Source organism: Pogona vitticeps, chromosome 4, assembly GCF_051106095.1.
Source record: "Pogona vitticeps strain Pit_001003342236 chromosome 4, PviZW2.1, whole genome shotgun sequence".
Taxonomy (NCBI): domain Eukaryota; kingdom Metazoa; phylum Chordata; class Lepidosauria; order Squamata; family Agamidae; genus Pogona; species Pogona vitticeps.
In genome coordinates, this window is record NC_135786.1 from 130319519 (window position 1) to 130344594 (window position 25076).

The 25076-nt window shown below is 39.5% G+C and overlaps 1 long non-coding RNA gene across 2 annotated transcripts; it reads right to left on the minus strand.

The window, feature by feature from the left end:
* Nucleotides 1–2598: 2598 nt before the first annotated feature.
* Nucleotides 2599–6134, minus strand: LOC140706794 (uncharacterized). Of its 2 annotated transcripts, none has more exons than XR_013544697.1 (2): nucleotides 5505–5678; nucleotides 2599–5427 (listed from the first exon to the last, which is right to left on the minus strand). It is a non-coding gene; the product is annotated as an uncharacterized LOC140706794 (long non-coding RNA). The 2 variants fall into 2 exon arrangements; XR_012086658.2 differs by having other exon boundaries at nucleotides 2663–5121; nucleotides 5505–6134.
* Between the last annotated feature and the right edge of the window lie 18942 nt (nucleotides 6135–25076).

Consider the following 25076-nt stretch of genomic DNA (forward strand, 5'->3'; position numbering starts at 1 on the left):
ATCTTAGTTTTTTTGATGTTGAGCTTCAGATCATTTTTTGCAGTCTCCTCTTTCACCCTCATTACGAGGTTTTTTAATTCCTCCACACATTTCTTCAGAACAGTTCATAGCTTCTTATGACCATTATTAAAAAACCCTCCTTGATCCCACAGTACGGAATAATTCCTGAGCTATATCTAATATTTTTGATGTTGTCTAGGAATGCCATTGCACAATTAAAAACAGTGTGCCAGCTGCACCTGTTCCTGAAGAGGTCCGATCTAACCATAATGACACATGCCTTAGTTACATCCTGCATGGATTACTGTAACATGCTCTATATGGGGCTTCTTCTGGATTGTGTCCAGAAACTCCAACAAGTCTACAACGCGGGAGCCAGATTGCTAACTGGAGCTGGGCACAGGGTTCACACAATCCCCGATTACAATAGCTCCACTAGCTCCCTGTCCATTTCTAGGCACAATTCTGTGCTGGGTCTAACCTATAAAGCCTTAAACAGCATGGGTCCAAACTATTTCAAGGACCGTATCCCCCTTTATGAACCTGCCTGGGTGTTAAAATCATCAGAAGAGGCTTTTTTCTCAGTCGCATCACCTTCATAGGTGCATTTGGTGGTGATGTGAAAGAAGGCTTTCTCCGCTGCTACTCCCAGACTTTGGAACACCCTCCCCACAGGAGGTGTTCTGCAAGCAAACCTTCCCTTAGTGACTGGCTGCATGAGTGGGTTTTTTTAATTGGTGTGCCTTACAGCTTTGAATATAGTTTTTGGTGTTGCTGCTGTTTCTAGAGTAAGAATGAATAGTAATGGAGAGAGTGGACATTCATTTCGTACCTTTCTGTATTTGTATTTCTTTTGTCAACTCTCCATTGATTCTAACTTTTGCCTTTTGCTGGGTATAAATTGCTTTAATTAATTTCAAAAATCTTTCTCCAACTTGTAGCACTTCCAATTGGTGTAGCATAAAATTCCAATTCAGATTATCAAAAGCTTTCGCTGCATCCAAGAATGCCATAACCATTTACTTTTCCAGGTGAGCTTCATAGTATTCCAAAGTATTTAAAATTATCCTTATATTATTTTTCATCTGCCTTTTTGGAAGGAAGCCTGATTGGTCTTGATGTATTGTCTGTATTAAGATTCTTTTCAATCTAGTTGCCAACATGATTGCATACATTTTGTAATCCATGTTTAGTAATGAGATCTGTCTGTAGTTTTTGATTTCTTTACCCTCCATGTTTTCCTTATGTATGAGACAGATTATCGCTTCGGACCACGTTGATGGCAATTCTCCCTTTTTCTTCAACAAACTCCAAGAGTTTCTTATATGGTTTAAGCCAGTGGTTCTTAACCTTTGTTACTCGGATGTTTTTGAACTGCAACTCCCAGAAACCCCAGCCAGCACAGTTGGTGGTGAAGGCTTCTGGGAGTTGCAGTCCAAAACTCCTGAGTAACCCAAGATTAAGAACCAGTGGTTTAAGCAATACATTTTCTAATTCTTTGTAATATTCAGCTGGAAGACCATTTGGGCCTGGTGATTTCCTTTTTTCTTTTTCTTTTTCTTCTTTTTCAGGGCTTCTATAATTTCTGCATATGTTAAAGTCTCGTTTAAAGACTGCATTTGATCTTTAGTCTGTTTCATTTTACTGTATTTCAGTACATATTCTTTCTGAGATTCTTTTTGTACTTTTTATTCTATAAATTTCAGTAGAAGTCCTCAACAATCTTTTTTATTTCTTCCTGTTTAAATTTCTCAGTCCCTGTTTCATCTTTCAGTGTTTGTATTATTGTTTTCTCCTTCTCTTTCCTTAATTTATATGATAACCATCTCCCTGACTTATTTGCGTTTTCAAAAAAAATTGCTTTGCAAATTTAAGCTTCTTTGCAGTTTCCTCAGTGAGCAATATATTTATATGGTATTGTACAAACTTTATCTTCTCTTTCAGTTCTGTATTTGATGGATTTTGTTTCAGCTGTAGTTCATCTGAGGCTAATCTATTTTCCAAAATCTTATATTTTTTCTGTCTTTCCCTTTTTTGTTTTGATGCAAATCTTACGGCTGCTCCTCTAAAAAATGCCTTACTTGCCTCCCAAACCATTGTCATTGGTGTTTCTGGCCTCATGTTCTGTTTGAAGAAGAAGTCCATGTTTTCTTTTATTTGCTTGATAAACTCCTTATTTTTTAAATGTGAAGTACTTAAGGCAATGATCCTATAGTTACTCCACTCTTTGGCATCTCCTTCCTTGGAGACTAGAGTGTATACTGTGGACCATTCCCAGTCTGTGGGCAGTTGTTTTGTATTGTACATTTGTTGTTATGATTTTGACAAATTGAGTCCCTGTGGCTTGAAATAGTTCTATCAGTATTCCATCTATCCCTGACCTTGTGCTTTCAGAGAAGCTTTCATTTCACTTTCTAGAATCTTTTATCATAAGATTCTTTTTCAAAGGTATTTGTCATCCTTATATATCTTCTGTACAGGTCTTCAGTATACTGTTTCCACCTTTTTTATCTGATCAGATAATGTGCTTCCATGTTGATCATTCAGGGTTCCTAATCTATACTTACATTTCTCTTTCATTTATTTTATCTTCTCTCATTTGTTATCTTTTGTTGTTCGGTGAAAAGCTACATTCCAGATTCTGACCCTACCTCTGCCACCATTTATTTTTGCTTCTCATTAGTCCTTGAGAATTTTAAGTATTTCTTTCATCATCCATTTAGTTTTTTTATTTTCTTTTTACTACAGGAATTGTCTTTCTGCATTCTTCCTAATAATATTTCTGGTTTTAATCCACAGTTCTTTTGGTTCACAGTAAATTGTGTTTAGTGATGCAAATCTGTTCTTTCTGTGGACTTCAGATTCATCAGAAATGTTGCTTAAATTATATTTTAGCACTGGGATTCTTCAAATGTTCTTCTTCAGCTTTACTCTAATGTTTGATATTAGCAACTCATGATCAGTCTCACAGCCTAATGCTAGTCTTGTTTTATCAGAGAGAACACAGCTTCTTCATCTTCTGCTCCTAATTATGTAGTCTATTTGATTTCTGTATTGACCATTTGGTGATGTCCACATGTACAGTCGCCTGTTCAATTGCTTGAAGCATGAGTTATAGCCCTTAGTTACTTCATTCCAGTCATGAGTCTCATCGCACCAGGTTTCATTAACACCTATTTAATGTTATTTGCCTTCATGTATTAAAAATTCTAGTTCATCTTGATTATTTCCCATGTTTGGTGCACTGATAAGTCTCTCATTCCAAAAGAAACAGAACCAGCATTATACACAAACCCAGTTTCATCAGCTTTGATATCATAATATGAGAACTCCACCCCCTTCCTAAACGAGAAATCCTTGGCCTGTAATTGGTCCTGACAAAAGTACCCTATGAAAAGAGTAACTGGCAACAGATTTTTTTTCAGATTTGTCAGCAACCCCAAGTTGCAGGGCTAAAACTGCAGTCAAGCCTCTGCTCACAAACTGATGGATTCAGGTAGCCAGCTCATGGATGGCTCAGCCTCCCATCCTTCCAAGGTTGGCAAACTTGCTGGGGGGGGGGGGAATGTTGTTTGATTATTATGTTGCTTTAGCACTATGAGGTGGGATATAAGCTGAAGCAACAAAAACAATAATAATGGACAGGACTAATATGAGTAACTGACATATTTTTTTTTAAAAAAAGTAATGGAACACAAGTTCAATGAGATTACCAAGCTGGTTTTCTGGAGGATTACCTCTCCTGGTCCTGAGCTGCTGCAGAAATCAAGTGAATCAACTGGAAAAAAAGGAACCAAGCCCTTTGAGCACGAGTTGTGATGAGAGGGGATGGGTTCCCACTAAAATATTTATGTCTTGAATATTCTAAAAGAGGTTTTGCAGGCACTAGGTCCATATGAATGGTGCACATTTGGCCTCTCAAAAGAGCCAGAATTACAAGTAAACTTCTGTTTTATTAAGCCAGATGGTATACAGCTGTCTGCAAGGAAAGAACATGTCTCCATGTCTTTAAAAAGAAGAGATGGGAACAAGATGTGGTATGGATTGTATTTAAGAGGACAAGGTCTGGTTGATTCATTGCCCTTAAGAATATGGTGTATCCCTTTTAGCAAAGAGAAGAAAGGATAGTGTGCTGTTGATTATGACTCTGCTGGCATCTTTCTCAAGTCACACACATTATAATCCTTGAAACATATCCTTTTTGTAGACTGCATTCTTTGTGTCCAGGACTGTGTTGCCTAATGGCTATGCTGTTCATCCTCTTTTGTTACGTAATCCATTGCTAGCTTTTGCTAGGCCTTATAAGTGGATTTTGGACTCTTTGCCCTTCCGGTTTTGGCATTCCTTTCCCCTCTTTGGGCGCAAAATACTGGATGGCATCCCGAATCATACCACTGAACAAAAACACATTCCTTTATTCAAAAGAAGGGCACTGCTGTGCAAGTCATTTCCCAACAAACAGCAGAACCTGGTCCCTAAACTTCATCCTGCATCTCCAGCAATTAGACTAATATAATTCCATTATCATGAATGGTAATGCTAGAACTTTGATATAGCTAGGATGTGGCTTCTCTGAGAGCTGGAGGGAAAGAAAATATGTTTTAATACCCGGTCATGAACTCAGGTTATTGGCCCATGTCCTATTCCCAAAACACAGAGGTACAGGTTGATCACATGTGTCGGTATGCAATTCCAGGCTTCTCATCATAATGTTGATCCTGCAACCAGTGGACAAGCAAGGAGAAGCTGCCTGGAATGCTTGAGCAGCTGTCCTTCCATTCCATATTCAGCTATTTGGATTTCAGGCAGTTTGAACAAACACTGATTCCTCGGACTGTAGTGAAATTTTTCTCAGATGTAAGCATCTTTTCATGGAATCATTTTTAGGCAATCTGTCCAGTTCTGAAAGCTGCAGGCACACACCCTGACCCTGTTTCTAATATCTTGTACACTGACATTCTTCATTGTCACTCTTTTTGACACCTTGAATTCTGCTCTTCAGGATGGAGAGTAAAAATTGAACGCTGTGTTTTCTGTTGAAGTGTTGCTTTATTGGCGTAGCTGTTTCTCCCTTTAACTCTCAGGCAAGGCCTGTGCTTCTTCTTTTTTCAAAATCTATTTCTGCAATACAATCCAAATCACAATTTTTACCATTTGGGGCCATTTTTACTCTGCAGGTTTTCTTGCACAGATAGCCACACACTGAAGATGCTGCACAGATGGCAAAGTGTTCCAACTGTTCTGATCAAATGTTTCATTACAAATAATCCAAGATATTTTTTTCATTGTGGCTTCATGGTTAATTTCTAACTCATTCAATATTTGCACATATTTCCTTATCTTGAATTTTACTACTCACTCATCTGTATATGTTTCATAGGGAAGATGCCAGAAGTCAAGACAACAATTCTTCCAGGTCTGTGGGATCTAAAGAGAGAGAGAAATAGAGAGAGAGAGAGAGAGAGAACACTAGACAAAGGTAGAAAAAAAGAGCAAGAGCTTACCGTTTTCTGCCTCTCTTTTATGGTGTGCAGAAAGTCAAGTTTTCTGGATGAGGCTCAACTGCTTTCAGGTTCTTTCAAAATGGCCTGGAGTAAAATAAGACACAATTTGAGCAGCAGCAAGCTTAGTCGCCATTTCCTAAATATCTGCTCTGCTTTCCTGCAGATTCCTTGCTCATACTCAACATCGTATTGGGCTACAGTGACACAGAATGGTCAAACCCAGAACTGCACCCACACGTCATTACGAATGAATGAATTTCACTGCACAAAGGTTGTGTGTGATTAAAAGGCTCTACTGTCTTCAATTGCTAAGACATTTAAGCTAAAGCACAGTTGGTGTTACGCAGGCTTAACTAAACTGAATTTGGGCCGGGGATCCTTTGGCCTTCTATATGGTTGGGGCTTCCTCTGACCCGAATGAAAATTTATGCCCAGCCAATTATACAAATAAACGATAATATTTATATTTATAAACCAAAGTTATTTGGATTTACAGAGTAGAAGTGTATTATAGTATGCAAGCAACAAGCTGCTATCATCTTTCTTTGAGCTGAGTAAAGTATATGCTTTAAGCTCAGTCACTGAGATTACTGAATTACTGAAAGGCTTGTCAACTTGTGACAAGTTGCACTGGATGGCTCAGGACAAGGGAAAATGTTTTTCGTTGATATGAAGGATGCCTGTGGGAAGTGAAGTAGCTGCTGGTTTGGAGGTAAGATTAAATCAGTGAAAGCAGGGGGAGAAGAGGTTCAGTAAATGTCAAGACCAGAGATCAGAGAAGATAGGTTTGTTAGACCAGTGGTCCCCAACCTTGAGCCTCCAGATGTTCTTGGACTTCAACTCCCAGAAATCCTGGCCAGTAGAGGTGGTGGTGAAGGCTTCTGGGAGTTGTCGTCCAAGAACATCTGGAGGCCCAAGGTTGGGGACCACTGATTTAGAACAATGTCTCTGAGAACCCATAGCCGGCATGGTTCCATTCTGGTTGTTATACACAAAAAGGTAACTTTTCAAACCATTGGCAAGAGGTTAAGAAAAGATTAAGAAACAAGACATAGATCACCAGTAGGTTAGCTACTATGTCCAGCTTTTACTGAAGAAATATTTCAGGCTAATTGTTCACCATCTGGGTACCCTAGTTGTTTACACATTATGAAAATATGGTCCTGTTACGATTCTTCCTTGGTTGAAAGGGGAATAGGAAATAGAGGCAATTTTTTTTATTTGTACAATCAACAGATCAGATGTGGAAGTAGAGGCAGAGTTCAGGAAGGAGGGGGTCTCTCCTTTGGGACAAACAGTCTCATTTTCAACATGGTTGCTGGTCTTTCTCATTCTCCACGCAAGTGGCTCCATTGCAATGCAACCTTCAGGCTACAGATCGTCCTCAATCCTGCTCTGGTTTAGGGTTGCTAGCAATCTGCCAGCTGAGATACAGGCGTCCCAGGAGGGGGGTGGGGAAAACAAACAAATTGATACCTTCACAACTAGAAGTAGAACTCGCTTAAACAGTAAAGTATGTCTTATCCTCTAACAGCTTTCACCCAAATAATTACCTTGCTTTTGTTTGGCTACTGGTCATGAGAAAGAAGCAACCTGCTTTGTTTGTTTGTTGGGTTTGAAAGGCAGCAGCTTTGTCTCTACTGAGTTTAAAGTTATGTCCTTAAAACAAATAGTGGGTTATTACCTCCAGTTGTGAAGCTACTCAGTTTTCTGAAATGTGAAAGAATTGGTATGGTCACAAAAGAGTTAGAAAAGTTGGAGAGAAAAAGTACCAAATTACCAGAAATCACCACTTTCTGCTGATGTCATCATCCTTCCACAAGCCTAAGTTACAAAACAAGATTTCAACTTCTTTCTTTACACAAAGACTAATAATATCTTTATAATAACACCACCCAGAACTACTCATTGATAGTAGATGAGAGATAAAGTCTTAGTTGTTAAGGCCCTATTAATCTTAATTATGGATTACAGTAGGAACCCTGTATCCATGGGATCAATATCTGTGGTTTCCACAGCCTAAAATATTAAAAATATTAAATTGAAAAACCCAGAATGTGTTTAAACAATGCAATTACCAAAACTGACCAACAGAGGGAAGCAACTCCCTCTGCCTTGCAGATCTTTTTTCTTGCCAGCCAGCCTCTTATTGTCCTTATAGGTGCATTACACAGAGTGTGCCATGCACATTTTTTAGTATCTGCGGGGGTGGGTGCTTAGAACCATTCCCTCTCTGGTACAGCAGTCTTACTGTATGCAGCTCTGCATTGGTTGCATCATGTAAAAAATACTAGTCCCTCTTTGATTAGTGGTTGTCACAACCATGTGCTTTTATGGTTCAGTTCAATCATTGCAGGGAAAAGGTAAAGGTAAAGGTTCCCCTTGACAATTTTTGTCCAGTCGTGTTCGACTCTAGGGGGCGGTGCTCATCCCCGTTTCCAAGCCATAGAGCCAGCATTTGTCCGAAAACAATCTTCCATGGTCACATGGCCAGTGCGACTTAGACATGGAACGCTGTTACCTTCCCACCAAGGTGGTCCCTATTTATCTACTTGCATTTGCATGCTTTCGAACCGCTAGGTTGGCAGGAGCTGGGACAAGCGACGGGAGCCCAGTCCGTCACGTGGATTCGATCTTACGACTGCTTGGTCTTCTGACCTTGCAGCACAGGCTTCTGCGGTTTAGCCCGCAGCGCCACCACGTCCCATTGCAGGGAACATATCAGTAATAGTTTTTCTTGCTGACAGTGTCCATGGGCTGCCTTGGCTAGGGATTATTTCTTGCCTTAGATTTAGAGCATATGTAGCAAGGCATCAGAGATTGCCAGCCAAATCTTTTTGAACTATCTTCATCACCTTAGTGAAGAAAAGGAATTGACACCATGTATAATGTCACTGAGAGGAACTGTGCTCAGCAGTAGCAATGAACCACACAGGAAGGTTCATGTTCTAGGTGCAAGTAGGAGTGGTTCGGCTGGCACAAGTATGGAAAGCCATGTGCACCAAGACTTTAGATCATCCACAGTCTTGTAGTATTCCAGAATGTCATGACATCAAAAAAACCCTAATGGTTCTTTTGGAAGTATCCCTCCAATAGCCAAAGCCCTGGGCCTTATGCAGCCTTTAGATCTTACCTTATAACCAGGGGAAGACAGGAAACCACAGCACATAGGGTGGTGCACATTAGAATGTACAACAGTTGGCCACAATAATAGAAGCCCCATTCTTAGGAGATGATACTTTTGTGCCCAAATGAAAAGCCTCTGTGATCCTTTAGTAATTGTTGAAAGAGAGCCTTTGAACATGAAATGATTGGTGCTTATAAGAGAGCAGCACAGAAAATTTTCATGTTTCTTTCATGTAACCTTTTGGTGCCCTTTTGTTTGTCAAATAATCTTATAACTTTTTTCATCCAATAGTGTCAGAAGGACAGTCAACAGCTAATTGTAAAATCCTAGGTATATGTGGGAAGTTTTAATCCCTAAAAGCCCTCCATCTTGGACTGTTGCCTGCTGTGCCTACATCTTGGATCCTTTGCAATTTTTCATCTTTTTCTTATGGATTAGTCTTATTGTTGTCAGGAAATATGCCTGTGCCAGCATGCCTGGTTGGGATTATGTTTTGTGCTGAATAGAGGACAACACGTAAAAAGTAAACATAAGGTAAAAAAGTAAAAATTATCTGCAGAAAATTTGAAACTGGCCATCCTAGAAAAAAGAAACTACAAGACAAGAATTCAGAAATAGCTGTGATAAAATATATACACATGCTAGACACACATATCAAAGGACTTAATATAAGCCAAGGCTTTTGGGGGCACTACCAGATATAAATGCTACAAATGTTGTATACTACTGCATCTCCCAGATATTTTTCTTCCCTTTTCTAAGGCAAATCAGAATCCACTCTGCTCTCATGGTCATCCATTGTTTGGGGCAATTCACACACTTTACAACTGATTACAAAGAACATCTTGTGGGGAAAAGTTCATCAATGACTATATCATTATCTTACCATTTTTATTTTACCATTGTTAGAATCATAGAACCATGAAGCATGAAGGGAGCTTATAAGGCCATCTAGTCCAACCTTCTGCTCAGTGCAGGAATACAAATCAAAGGCTATCTGACAGGTGGTAGTCTAAATTTATCTTGAATGCCTCCAGTGTTGGAGTACTCATCACCTCTCAAGGTAATTGGTTCCATTGCCATACTGCTCTTACAGTTAAGAAGTTTTTCCTGATGTTAAATGTAATCTGGCTTCCTGTAACTTGAGCCTATTTGTTTATCAATCCCCAGCTTCAATACTATCTCCTCCACTTGCACTTGACATTTGTCTGGAGGGTAATAGTCTGTCCTTTGAGAAAAGATAAAATAGGAATTGAGCATTTCTGCCTTTTCTCTGTCATCTGTTATCATATTTCCATCTCCATCAAGTAGCTGAGCCACTGTTTCTTTTCTTTGTCTTTTGCTACGCACATGCCTGAAGAATGCTTTTTGTTGCTTTTTTGTTGTGCTTAGTGGGTGGCACTAAATTCATACTGTTGTTTTTTCTTTTCTCATATTTGGGTACTTTACTGCTTTTTGAATTGATTGATGGTAAGTGATATATTTTTTGTGTATAGGGCTGCTGGTAGGGAATCTTCATTGGAGAAACACCTCTTTATGGACTTTGATGGCAGTGTGCATTGGAGAGGGTGGGCACTGCTTTCACTGCTTAGTGACTCACCTAGGTCTGAAAATGATTTTTCTTTTTCATATACCATTGCCTGCTTTCCCTCTGCTATTTTGAAGTAGTTTTAAAGGATTCTTTTGAGTCTTTAGAGTGCCAGAAAACAAACAGGAAACCAGAAAGATGCTTTCCTTTCATATAAAGGACTGGAATACAAAACATATATATAACAATGAAAGAGGCAACATTGAAAGAACGCAAAATAAAAAAAAATACAGATTTACTTATTTTTTGTATATATATTCGTGACTATACTGTTTAAATGGGTTTCCAGCCAATTCATACCAGAATCAATATCTCATGAAGGCATAAGTAAGCATAATTAGAACCTTTCCTATAAGATTATAGGGAAGGTCCTACAACTATCAGTTCATCAGGTCACAACCTGTTTTGTTCCGGGCCAGGTTGAAGGTATCAGTTTTAACATACCCGTTTGAGCATCTCTCCTACAGATATGCAGCCCATTCCACTCAATCTGCCTTGGCTTTACTGTTGCATGTGGCCACACCAAGGGAGGCAAGGAAGGCTGCAGCTAGAACACAGGCCTTCTCGGTAGTGGCCCCCTCCACTTTGAAATAGCCTTCCATTAGAGGTCTGGCAGGCCTCCTCCCTCCAGAGTGTTAAAAGGCTGTTTAAAAAACTGTACTATATAGGGAAGTATTTAAGGATATTCTCCCCACTCAATAAGTGTGCCATTTGACCCAGTGTCAGCTGCCACCATCATTTGATTTCATCCATTTAGTTTTATTTAGATTGTTTAGTTCATGTCTTTATGAGTTTGGGATGCATTGTTTATGTATTATGGTGAGGAATGTGTAGTGGAGGTAGGGATTATATTTATTTTGTAATGTCCACCCAGAGTAGTGGTCCCACTAAGTCTAGCAGGATACAAGTGTAAAAAACAAACGAACAAACAAATGAATGGACAAACAAATGGACAAACAAACAAACATTCCAGGGGCAAGAACAGAGTCGAAGCAAATTAGGACAACTAGCTTCAATTAAGTGGAGTAAAAGTGCTGCCTTAGGCAGTTGATCTGGGATGTCACGAAAGGAGGGCAAATGGTTAGTTATTTAATGTATTACTGTATTGCTTTATATTTTGTTCCAGAATGGTTTGGATTGTCTGTCTCAGGTGATACATAACTTGGTAAGCTTTAGATACTACAGACCTTAGTAATGGTCGTATCCGCATACCTCCTCAAACAGCAAAGTGTCCGAAACTAGCCAAATTCATCCGTGCAGGAACATGGCAGGCTCTGAAGCCAGTTGCTCCTGCTACATCTGGGTGGCTATTTTTGTTTTTGTTGCTTATAGCAGTTAAAAATGCTTTCAATCAGTTGAGCACAAATTAAGTTTCGGTTGCCCTATCTGTCTCAGTACGGTCAAGGCCTGTGGGCTCTGGTAACATGGACCACATGTTTTGTATTTCTTCGGGCTAAATTCCTACAGCGATTAATGGGGCTTGCTCCCATTATTTACAATTAAATCATCCACCTTTAGGCTTCACTAGTGGATTTCCTAAGTATAAATGTTTATCCATTAATGCAAAGTCCATGAGAATCTTACCAGAAAAAATGCTCTTCAGTTGAAAACTTCAAACTTAAAGGCTGACAACTGTGTAAACATTCCTGTCTAAAAAAGTGACATTGGTTTTGTATGATTAAATCTTTGTAGACCCTATATATGTGTGTATGTGCATATATTTCTAAACAATCGCCTTTTTTTTTGAAGCTCAGTAGTTATATCCTCCTTGAAACCACCAGATGGCAATCTTTTCATTCTGTGGTGCCTGCCTGACATCATCAGGGGTGCTGACCAAATCACCTGCTCCATTTCAAAAAGATATATATATATATATATAAGGTTGCCGGTTACGTTATGGAAGATACATGAAAAGAGAGGCTACATTCTGCTCAGAGCCCTCATCCCACTCTCCAGCATTAACATCTGGTATGTTTGAAAGCACCTAATGCAATCAATCAACACCTAAGCATTACCATTCACTGTTTCTGTACCAGCAAACGGCTGCCTCCATTTTCTATGCTCAGCAGAAATTAACATGTCACGTGCTTAATTCTGTGGGGCTGGAAATAGGCAACCCAGAGACAGGAGCAAGAGCAGAATTAGATGTCAAACAACCACCTTCAAGGTTTTATACCCGTTACTGATGACAAGTGATGAGCTGTGAATCTGAAGTAGGACAAATGCAGCTGCCCAGCTAGAAATAAGACCAAGTCAAAATGTGGCAATAATTTCAAAGGCAAATGTCTGAAGACAAATTGCATTCATTTGAGCCAGTGTCAAATTTCATTTTTAATTCAATTCACCAGTTTACACAGGCATCAGCTAGAGTCCAAGATGGGCTGGTGGTGAGATTCCAAAATAGCGGGCGAATTGGGGAGCAAAACAAAGGGATGAGTGCTGAGAAACCAGCTCTAGAAGAACAAGGGTTGCATAGAACCAGTTACACCCTTGCCGGTTCCACAAGTCAATATACAGGATTTCAGCTAGGCTCACAAGCAGCCATGTGGCTGGTAGCACTGCAGCAGAGCACAGATTAGGTCAGTAACTCCTTAGGTAAAGGTAAAGGTTCCCCTTGACATTTAGTCTAGTCATGACCAACTCTAGGACACGGTGCTCATCCCCGTCTCCAAGCCGTAGAGCTAGCATTTGTCCGAAGACAGTTTCCATAGTCACATGGCCAGCGCGACTAGACACGGAAAGCTGTTACCTTCCCACCGTGGTGATACCTATTTATCTACTTGCATTTTTACATGCTTTCGAACTGCTAGGTTGGCAGGAGCTGGGACAAACAACGGGAGCTCACTCCGTTGCGTGGATTTGTTCTTATGACTGCTAGTCTTCCAACCTTGCAGCCCAGAGGCTTCGTCCCTCCTTAGGCTGCAGGTAGAAGCAAGCATTGAGGAGAAAGTCCTTCCTACTTTAATACTCTCTGCCTTCTATATGATATCCTTTGTTATCCATATTTGAGCAATTAGGCATGCAAAGAAAGCTAGTGTTTATATTCCAACAATAACTTGCTCCTCCACTATACATGCACCAATATTCTATTACTTAAATCAAAGTGATAAGCAAAGCAAAAAAGCAAAGCGTGCTGCTTATATACCGTCCCATACCACTTCAAGCACTCTCTGGGCAGTTTACAAGTTAATTATGCGGGCTACACATTGCCCCCCCCCAGCAAGCTGGGTACTCATTTTACCGACCTCGGAAGGATAGAAGGCTGAGCCAACCTTGAGCCGGCTACCTGGGATTTGAACCCCAGGTCGTGAGCACAGTTTTGGCTGCAGTACAGCAGTTTAACAGTACTGCAGCTACCCCCCAAGAGAATAGGATCTCCTTTTTCATCCATCTTTCTCTCATTCTAAACCAGTGATTCCCAAACCTTTTTCGAGTTGCAACCCCCTTTTATAATAGCCAAGTAATCTGTGACATCCCTCTGCCATATTTGCATAAAAAGTCCTTTTTAAAGGGGTAAAGTCAACCCCTCTCAGAAAGTAGAGGCCTCTTTCTCCCCCAAAGGACCTGTTTCTCATACATCCATATCAACGCTAATTTTAATATACAGCTCGGAAAGGAAGAAATTATTTAAGAAGATCAAGGAAGAAATTATTTAAGAAGGGCTACAGCATATACAGTAGGACCACCCATCAAGATAAAAATTAGAGGTACAGGGGAGTCCTAGGTCCAACAGACTATTATGTATAGTGTTTGCTATAATCTTCATGTTTCAGTATCTGTGGGGTTTTTTGGAATAGATTCCCCATGAATACTGGGGTCCTACTGTGTATGGCAACCCACAACCTCCTGAAAACACTCTGTGATTCCCTTCGGGATCGGGACCCCCAGAGTGGGAAACATTTTCCTAAAATGAAACTTTACAGGCATAGTCCCTGGATTTCTCTGTCCATTGGACTGAACCAAACAGTCCATAGACTTACATTAGCAGCTATTCTGATTTGTCCTTAGATTTACTTACTGAAAATTAAACCAATCTTTCATTCCCTTTCTCCTTCATTCTCTTCCTCTTTCATTCAAAGCTATGTTTTGTGGTTGTGAGGATGTGCTTTTGAATTTATTCTCATCGATGCTGAAAAGTCCATCTGCATTAGAGTTCAGGTTTTCAACTTGGATACTGGAGTGGCTTTCAAAAGGCCAGGGAAAAGGAAGTACTTTATCAAGTAAGATAATACATAGTGAAGCGCATGGCAAACATTTTCCTATGTCTTTCATTTCAGGTTATTTCAGGGGTTGCTTCTTTTGGGTTGTTTCATGTTTTCCCCTTTAAGTTTGCTGAGATTTTAAAAGCTCCCAAGAACTCTATTCCACCAACCAATTCTAAAAGCCATGAAGCACACAAAAATCATAAAAGCCAAAACAACAGTGTGAGTTCAGTGCTACCCACAGCGGAGACCCTTGGGCAGCACAACAGAGAAAAGATAAAGAAACTGCCAGGCACTGGTTGTCTAGCACACTGGTTCTTAACCTTGGGTTACTCAGGAGTTTTGGACTGCAACTCCCAGAAGTCTTCACTACCAACTGTGCTGGCTGGGGTTTCTGGGAGTTGCAGTTCAAAAACATCCAAGTAACAAAGGTTAAGAACCACTGGTCTAGCACACTGGTTCTTAACCTTGGGTTATTCAGGAGTTTTGGACTGCAACTCCCAGAAGCCTTCACCACCAACTGTGCTGGCTGGGGTTTCTGGGAGTTGCAGTTCAAAAACATCCGAGTAACAAAGGTTAAGAACCACTGGTCTAGCACAGAGAGACACCAACTCACCAAAGCAATCAACAACACCACAAGAGCAAGAACAAGACAGAAATGCCTCAAGCTGAGCCCAACCAACAACCACTCACACAGCCCCGTGACATACTGCCACAGTCACATAGTCCACCCCTGTGGCCCACATACCTGCAGAAGCAAAGATCCACCCCCAAAACACCAAAAGACACACTTTTAACAGAATAAACACCCAGTAAGTTAACCAAATAACATTTAAAATAAATAAATAAATCAGTAAAACAGGGAAAGCATTCATTCATCCCACACGGGGGGGAAACAGCAATAAGAAACCCAAATACCCTCCCCCAAACCAAGAAAAAAAAGCAAAAGGCCCACAAAACCAAAACTACTGGAAGATGAAGAATTTTTTTTCTCTCCACTCTAAACACTTGATGCATTCTCTTCTCTTCTTTGAGTCCTGCAGACTGCAGCAGGTAGGCCAGATAATAACAAAAATAATCCAATAAAGGGAAGGATTAAAAATGGAAATAAAACAAAAGAAACAAAAGGGGTAGGGGAACCTCAAAGAAATCAATGGTGGAAATCCAAAATATAATCCAAACGAAGCATGCTGGCCACTAAAATAATTCAAATAAATGAGGGCAAATCTCGCCCAAATTAGGAAAAAAGGGGGGGAAAGGGAAGAGATCCAAGATGGAGGCAGGTGGGCAGCAATCCAAGATGGGCTACACCAGGATCTCAGCACACTGTGATCTAACAAAGGCCAAAGCAAAGAGGACTAAAGCAAAAATCACTGGATTTTATAGATCCAATTCCCTCTCCCCCAAGACATTCTAATGAGCTTCTGACACCCTTCACTGGTCACACTATCATGTCTTTGGAATAGCCCACTCGATGCTATTGGATGAAAATTTCCGAGTGAATATGACAATCAAAAGGTGACACTAAGATCACCATAGGATTACATGAAAGAGAGAAGCATGAAAGAAATATAAACCTTTCATGTACCCCTCTTTTGGAAACATAAAATCATTAGTTTTTATAGGCTCTCTGTTGGCAATGATCGAATGAGGATTATCCAAAAGAGAGCCTCTTTCATGTTTTTGTCTTTTGTTAAAACAAGAAGGGGTCATGCTTAACAACATTCATGTATGAAACTAGTACTACAAGATTACCATTGCATCAGAAGCTTTGCAGAAGGAACTGGGGGTGGATTCACAGAGAGGTTTGTCAGTTTATTACACAGTGTGAGACCATGTTAAAAGTAAAGGCACATTCACTGGCCAGAACAGTGTTTAACACATTCTCCCCAACACCCAGTTTCTTTGCCAGTTCAGACCAGCAAGATCAGACATTTCTAGCTTAAAAACATCACTTTCTCAGGATGGCTGTCAAAACCTACTTGGAAATGTCTTTGGCTAAATGTGCTTCAGAACCTGAACTCCTGAACCCTTAATTTTCTACCCATGATTGTCCCTCAGAGGCCTCATGAACGAACATGCTATGAGCTAAGTGCAGTTGCATCATGTTATTGTCATTGCATGCTATCAAGTTGCTTCTGACATATGGCAACCCTGATAAAGTTTTTAAGGCATGAAAGATGTTCATAGAGTAGTTTATCATTGCCAACACCTCTCCCTTGTGGGTTTCTATCTCTAAGTCAGGACTTGAGTGCAGATCTTCTGAGTTGTAATTTGACACCATATCCTTTACCCTGCACTTGCTTTGACACCCCGCCCCCAATATGGCATGTTGCATCATAGCACATCAAAGATTGCCGCTTGAACAAAGAAGTACAGCTTTTGTGCTCTGCCTTTATCCTATAATAAGGATTCAGTGAGAAGGGTGATAGACACACAGTTAGTAGCTTTCACTATTCTTATTTCTGATTGTGCCGTAGAATGGTTCAGACAACTGCCTGAAGAAGATAAACACTCCAGGATATGAAACCCCCTGCTTCCGTGCATTCTCTCAAAGTTGCTAAAATCCCTGTTTTACCAGGTGTAATCTGGCTGTAGCTCATTTGCAAACAACTGGAATCTTCACAAACCTGCCTGCAAACAACGCATACAAAGCTGGAAAACCATAGAACTGATTACTGTCTGATAGATTATGGAGATTGTAGACCAAAACAAGGACTTTTGATTGTATGATACCCCTGAAACTACACTTCAAGAATATGTCAAAACCCACAAATAGTTCAATCCTTGATATTTTTCGAGGATTGTTCTTGATGCTGTGTGCGAGATAACATTGTAAACCATCTTGAAATTGGCATTCTGCTGGATGGCACAACTGTTCAAGGAACTATGAGCTAATCTATTCATAGATTAGGCATTAAGGATTTAACTTTGGCTTTTAAAGTACTTACACCAAATTGAAAACTATAAAATCTCTAGAGGGACAAAAGATGTTATTTTCCCCCTAAACAAAAGATGTATTTATTAATTGGATTCTATTAATTCCTCATTGAGAATGCCACTCAAGACCAAATACCTAGTGATTAATAGGTCAAAATTGTATAGCTTTATAAAAGCACATAGATCTATTTTATACTCAGGCAACTGAGAAGGAATTAAGCTATTGTTGGTTTATGTATTTTTAATACTGTAAGCTGCCTTGGAGCCATTTCAGGAAAAAGGTGGGAAATAAGTAGTTGAAACAAATAAACAATAGTATATGTTTGTATTTCACCATAAGTTGAGGAGGAGGAAGAAAGAGTATTCCGGAGTTTTAGAAACTCATGTACTGTATTTCTGCACATTTCAGCCACATTCAAATAAATGGTTGGAATTAACAATAAAATGAACATTAACCTATTTAGTGCAAGTTACAGAAATTTCCAAAGGGATTTCTGTGGTCTGGTAAATGGCAGGCTGACCTTAAAATGATAAAGGACTGAAGAGTCAAAAGAAGGAGAAATGTAAGAAGAAAATGTAGGGGGAGTTATAAATTGGAAGATTTATCTATAAACTGTGTATGGGCCTTCTGCAACAGATTACAGCCACAAATTTTGCTATTTGCTTGTTCCCGGTCAAGGGTATTCTAAGCCATAGATTGGTTTGATTTAATTTTTAAATACTAAAAATAACCTGTAATTCTGCTTAGTTTCAGTTCCTATCATGATCATCATCATGTACCATCAAGTCAGTCAGACCTAATGGCGACACGTTCCAGGGTTTTCTAGATACAGAAAGCTCAGAACTGTATTACTAGTCTCTTCTTTGGGGTTGTGCTGGAATCACGTAGCTTGCCCAAACCCAAAGAGGCTGCTGTTTCTCTGGTTCCATAGCCAGATGCTCCATCTCATGGAGCTATCCAGCCAATTACTAAGAATAACAATGAGTTCCCAATCTGATTCCAGTTTATGGTGACTGTTTCCAGTGTCTCCTAGCTGTAGAGTACTTAGAAGTGACCTTTCCCTCCTTCTAGTGGTGCCTTGGAACCGGTACGTTGCCCCAAACTGCACAGTTCGGTTCTTCTCCTACAAGGCAGAAGGAACTCCCAACCATTAGCTCTGCAGCCACATGCCCTAGCTCACTGAGCTAGGTTTTTTTTCCTTTTGTTTGTTTGTTTGAAAAAGTAGCTATGTTAGTCTGTGGAAGGTTTCGGACCAAAACAAACACACACACACACACACACGAAGAGACAAACATATTGAGGCACCTTAAAGACTAATTGCTGTATTTTAATGTGAGCTTTCATATATCAAGTCCACTTCCTCAGACATAAGAGTGAGATGTATGACTGTTACATTTATACATCGCCCAATGACCAGGTGGCAATACAGATAATGGTCAAAGTGACAATGGTTTGTTAGTAGAGGAATAGGCTTTCAGGCTATGAGTAATGTTGATTATAACTTTACATAATAACAATAGGATGGCTGGCACAATTAAAATGAATGAATATCAGTCAAGGATTTGTAAGTCATTATCAGGTGTGAAATCCTACATTAACAACAACAACAACAACCATCCTCATTATCATCATATCCCCTCCATAGGCACAGGCCTTGTTGAGGCAGAGGGGCTTGCGTGCTTCATTGAGGTTGAGAGCTATGCTGAAGTGTCTCCCAAGCCAGACAGTTCTCAGCTGAGAAGCCAGACTGATTATGTATACCAACCATCAATTATGATGAGAATAAATAAACAGAAATCCATACCAGATCGGTCATTGCCCAGGTCAGCAAGGACCATGTCAGATGATATAGCCCCTGGGCATCTGGTGACAAAAGGGCTACAGCACTCAGCAGACCTTGTAGAGAGACCAGGAGAGGCTGCTACAAAGCTACTGGAACAATGTAAACACAAAATTTCTTGCAGAAAATTGAGAAATTATGAAATGTTATTACAAGGCAAACCCAACAGCCCATGGTTTTGAAAAAAGAATGATGGAAATGTGGAAAAGGAAACACCCAAGTAGTGACATAACTGAACAATGATTAATGGAACAGAGAAGGTTTATCATCCAGAGTAAATTGTTCTCAGAACTGGAATTGCAAGAACTAGAAAAAGTGGCAAAATCAACACAGAAAAATGACCATAATACGGAAGACAAATGGAGGGCAGAAGTAGATATAATAGTGGAAGAAAATGTATCAATAGAGGAACAACTTATGGAACAACCCAGAAATTATGAGTTGACAGAATGGCAAATGTCCCTGAGGGGAAAAAATAGTAGCACATATTAGCCAGAACACAGAAAGACCAAGGTACCAATTACAAAATAAACCAGTAAAAGATCTAATGAATGATGCAAATGTTGTCATCAGAACAATCCCAACCAACACACTAAAGGAAACAAACCAGCTCATGTATAGCACAGCTACCATAACAACCATGAAACTTGGTTACAAGTTGCAAACCCCCCAGAAAACGTGTGGCTCCCCAAAATGGCAAATTTGGCTGAAAAAAATAATAAACAAATTACACACAGACATTAGCAACTTAAAACAATTGAAAGATTCAAAACTTAAAAATGAAAAAGTAAAAGCGAGACTATGCAAAATGTATGACCTGGAAAGGAAACCAATTGTTGAAACTATGGAAGAATTAAAACAGCGGGTAACAGCTACAGCAGGAGGAGGAAAAATGATTATATCAGTACAAGCAGAGAAAAATTACTTAAGGCTGTGAAAATGGAGAATATCTTGAAAACAACAGAAAAAAAGGCTCAATATAAGAAACAACAGAAACCTTTAACATAACACACCAGACATAGTAGTGCTAGAAAGAAGAAACATCAAGATCATTGACATTGCAATTCCAGAGGATGCCAGAGTTGAAAATAAAGAATTGGAAAAACTAACAAAGTAACCTGGCAACTGAAACATTTCACTTGTGAGTGAAACACACTTCAGTGGTCCCTGTAGTCATCGGGGCTTTGGGAACAAGATCAAGAAATTTCACATAATATTATAAGCAGTTGCAGATCTCAGAAATAATACCATCAGAGTTAGAAAATAATGGCAATATTAGAAACAGCATATATGCTGTGCCAATATTTAACCAATATTTTGGTTTTTGGTTAAAACTTGTACTGTATCTGTTATATAATACCAGCCAATGTTTTTATACTTTTGATTGTCTGTGCCTGGTATTTTTGAATAATAATTGTAGAGCTCTTCGCTTCTAAGATTATTTTTATTATTAATGTAAGATTTTGCACTTGGTTATTACTTAAGACCCCTTGACTGATTTTTCAGTCCTTTTAAATGGTTCTTTAGCATCCCTATATACTTTATTTCAGCTGCTACTCTTTCAAATCTTGTTATGTAGTGTTTTTTCCTCCATAATGGTGTCTTTCATGTCATTCACTGATGTTGTGGGGGAGGGGAAATCATTTAAAAACATATTTATTGGCCAGAATCCTTTGGGGTATTTCCAGCAATATAAGTGCAGTGACATAAACTGTAGTAATGAGTTATTGTTAGTTAACAAATCACCACTTATATCCTTCAGCATATGTGAGGTGGTCCATAGCAAGGCATACGTGCCAATCCAACATAGTGATTTACACCATTACACTTACTTACATCAGTCTAACTAACCAATGGAATTCTGGCCACTGACTGTTTAGAAAGCAAGTATTAGAAAATTCCTACCATGGAAATATAGTAATATAACAAAACATACACAAAATTAACCTTCAATGAGGAGCCGAAATATTTTATCAAGTGACTAAAGAGAAGCCATTGTCTTTTGATCAATGCATGGTAGCAAATTTATATAGGTAAATTGACACCAGGTATAATCATACAGGTTTTTTTATAAACAGAATTATTTAATGCCTCAATGTGGAACTGTTACTCAGTTCCTGTCATGACATAGGAAAGTGTTCTAATTTAAACCACCAGAGGGCAGGCTTCCCACTCTCCTGCCTCCCTTCTTAGAAGCAATACGCTTTTGTCCATGGACTCAATAAACACCATTTCCAAATTAGAGAAGGATTCTCAGTGAAACGTGATGACAAAAAACATACAGTCTGGGTTTTCCGACAAATCTAAGGGCTGCAATCTTATGCACCCACTAATATGAAAGAAAAACCCAATGCATTCAGTTTCTGAGTACACATATACAGAATCAGGCCGCTTGTGTGTCTTTTGGGCACTGAATGGCACCTTCTCTAGCAGGAATAATGTTCTGTGTATATTCCACCCGTTATATTGAAAAATCTGGTGATGCCTCAAAGAAGAATGTGGCTGTTTTCTTGTTTAGAAAGGGCAATCTGTCCATTCTACATGCAGGAAAAACTTGTGTGAGCTGGGACCCTAAATAAACTAACATAAATACATGGACACATTCTCAGGAACCTGTCTACAAAGACAATGTGAGCGCTAAGGTGGATTTAGCAGGAAAGTGGGGAGTAATGTTAATGATCTTATCTCTGAAAACCCAGATAAGGAGCAGTGGAGGTGTAGCAAATTACAATCAGTCTTCTGTTTTTTGTTTCAACAGCACTTAAACAGATAGGATCAGCTTTGCAGATTCCCGGCTTGCATCTTTTCTGGTAGAAATGTGAAAATCTGCCATGTAGGTGGGGAGAGATCAACCATCATCCTAATGTGAAATGAAGAAAAGTCTTCTAGCACTGCTGGATTGACATCTTCATCCTCTGTCCGTTGGTTTAAAATCAAGGATTACATTCAAACGGCATAGCAGCTCTTTCACAAAAAGAGAAAGAGGTCAGTGTGAAATTCCAGGAAACTACGTTTGTTTTATTCCCTGTCTTTGTCATAAATATTTCTTTAGATTTTTCACAGTCTGCTAGCAAATGAAAATCTAACATGTTTAACAAAGAGCTTCTTTAAAAAAAACTACTGCACAGGATGCAGCTAAAGATAGCCAACCTATTCCTTTTCTATAAGCAGAGAAGTCTCACCAGCACCACATTTACATATCCTGTCAAATTACCTTCTGATTTAATTATAAATTATACTGCATTTTGAAAAATTAAGTTCTTCTCATACTGTGTGTGTGAGGGGGAACTAGCTGTTTCAGCTCTACATAAAGGATTTTTTAATCTTGCCTTCATCCCTACCCCAGTCATGCTGCCACTCGAAATGGGTCAATTCCTGTTGATAAAGTATGGCGAAGGTGCCCCCGTAGACCTGGATGATCAAAGCAACTTTCAGCCATCCAATATTGCAAGGAAAAAGTGATTACTAATGATAGTAATCAGAAACGGTTATGTTTATAATTCAAATATGACTTGACATTCCACATGAGAAAAATAAGAAATATAAGGAAAAAATCTATTCCCTGCTCCAAGGCCATTGTTGGTACAGGAAGAAGCAAATGTAGTGTCTTGATCCAGCCATATGCAAGATGGTGGATCAGGAACTATGCATGGGAGTTCTGCAGATTATCTCTGATCCCATCCAGTTGTGTGGACATAGCCCTGTTGTAGCCAGTTATACCACTTATGTGTTGCCTGGGAGGAGCAGTAGAGTAGCTGGATTTAGCTGCATAGTTGAGTACTGCACTTGCTACAGTACTTTTCTGGGATGAACAGAATGTGTGCAGCCTCAGCTGCTACATGTGCCATTGATTTGAACTAGCTGCTTGAGGTATGAATTGGGGGCCAGGATTTAAATGCATAAGATATGGGTTGTCTTATCACAAGCAAAGCAATTAAAGGGATGGTGGCATTAGGGAAATTGCCTGTACCTATGAGAACGTGATTATTTTACTGCACTGGCTTCACTCTCTGAGCTGTCATAAATAAAATCTTGAACTTTGCACTATACTGTGCTGTAGAGTCTGTTTTTATGTATCACTGAACCCGGTGCTGAGTTGGCAACAAAACCCCAGACTAAGAGCTAGTATCCAGCAGAGCATTCACTATTAAGTCCTTAATTTAAATTTTTTATGAAGCTGAAGCATGGTTTCTTGTCCATCCTCAGACTAAGAGATGGCTCGGAATTCTTTCCAGAGGAGGCAATTGGAGAAATTAACCCCATGTGCTTTATTAAAGCAAAGCAAAGTGTGCTGCTTACGTATATATTGCCCCGTAGTGCTTCAAGCACTCTCTGGGCAATTTGCAATTTAATTATGCAGGCTATACATTGTCCCCCAGGCAAGCTGGGTACTGAAGTTTGCTGACTTTGGAAGGATGGAAGGCTGAGTCAGTCTCGAGCTGGCTACCTGATCCCCATGGGGATCAAATGCAAGTCATGAACAGAATCTTGACTGCAGTACTGCAGATTAACTACTGTGCCACAAGGCTCTTGTTAAGGTTAGAAAGGGCTAGTTTCTCTCACAAATGTGGGAAAAACCTTGAAAGGTCTCCATGATGTTGGGAAAGGGCCATGATTCTGTCAAGTCCCAACAACTGATGAAACCATCAGAAAATATATTAATGAGGTATCTATAGATTTCCCACCCCTTCCCACCCTGCTTTTCTAACCCATCTTCATCACTGTTAATAAACACTGCTTGTATCTCATATGATAGTACAAGAACTGGTCAGTTTGGGAGAAATCTGACTCATTTCAGCCAATAAAACCAAGCAAGATTGCAAGTTGCTGTCAAAGAGATAATATGTAGGCAAGACCCAGTGGTACGCGTTGATATTCAGTGCCAGCAGAAATGAAACTTTCCCTCCTCCCTCTCCTTTAGAGGGTTGTCTAGCCTTCCATAGAAGGTTTTTAAGGTACTTAAAAGAAGCAGTGGGATTCAGCAGAAATGCACATTGAATGTGGGTCAAAGACGTATCAAAGACCAGAATGAGAAGACACATTTGTAAACAATTCCGAGCAGAAAGAAATGTGGATGATCTGGGATGGCTGCATTAAAGGCTTTTAGATTAGCTAAGATTTAAATAGGGGATACATAAGAGATGAAAGGAAGAGCAGATCACCAAGGAAACATACAAACTACTGTAGTAGCAATGTAGCCAACAATTGCAGGGGGAAGATCAGAAAGGCTTTTAAGAAAGTTAAAACAACAAAAAGGGGTTGTTCAGCTGTGCTTGTAAAAAGAGGCAGGCAAAGGAAATGATCAATCATTTGAGTGTACCTGATGGAGAAATACTAATGGAGGACAACTCCTGAACACCTATTTTGCCTTATTCTTCCCCCAAATGGAAGATGGTGCTCAACCGAGGACTCGGTTACACATTGTAATACTCCTGACTTTGTGTCGGGTTTAGCACGCTTAAAATTGATTAAAAAATTTCTACTGATACAACGAAGTTGCACCTTTTTTTGGTCAGAAAGTGAATTATTTTAAACAGCTGTGAGGAGGATGTTTATTTTAACTCAATAGTGAACATGATTTGTTTCGAAGTAAAGCTTAGTCATGTGGTCCGGGCAAAATAAAATCCAAATGCAAAAATAGGTGATATCTTTATAACCACTAAAAAAAAAATATCACACAACAAACAAGCTTTTGTGGATTAAAACACCACTTCATCAGGTTTGTACCAGTGTGAAGAACTTAAAGAAGAAACCTTAAAGTCTCAAAGTACATGGTAAGATGGGTTTTGCCAGGAACATTGCTCTTAGATGCTAAGCCAGGCAGTTCTTGGCAAGCAACCAGACTCCTGACTTCCATCTAAGAGACAAGCCTGG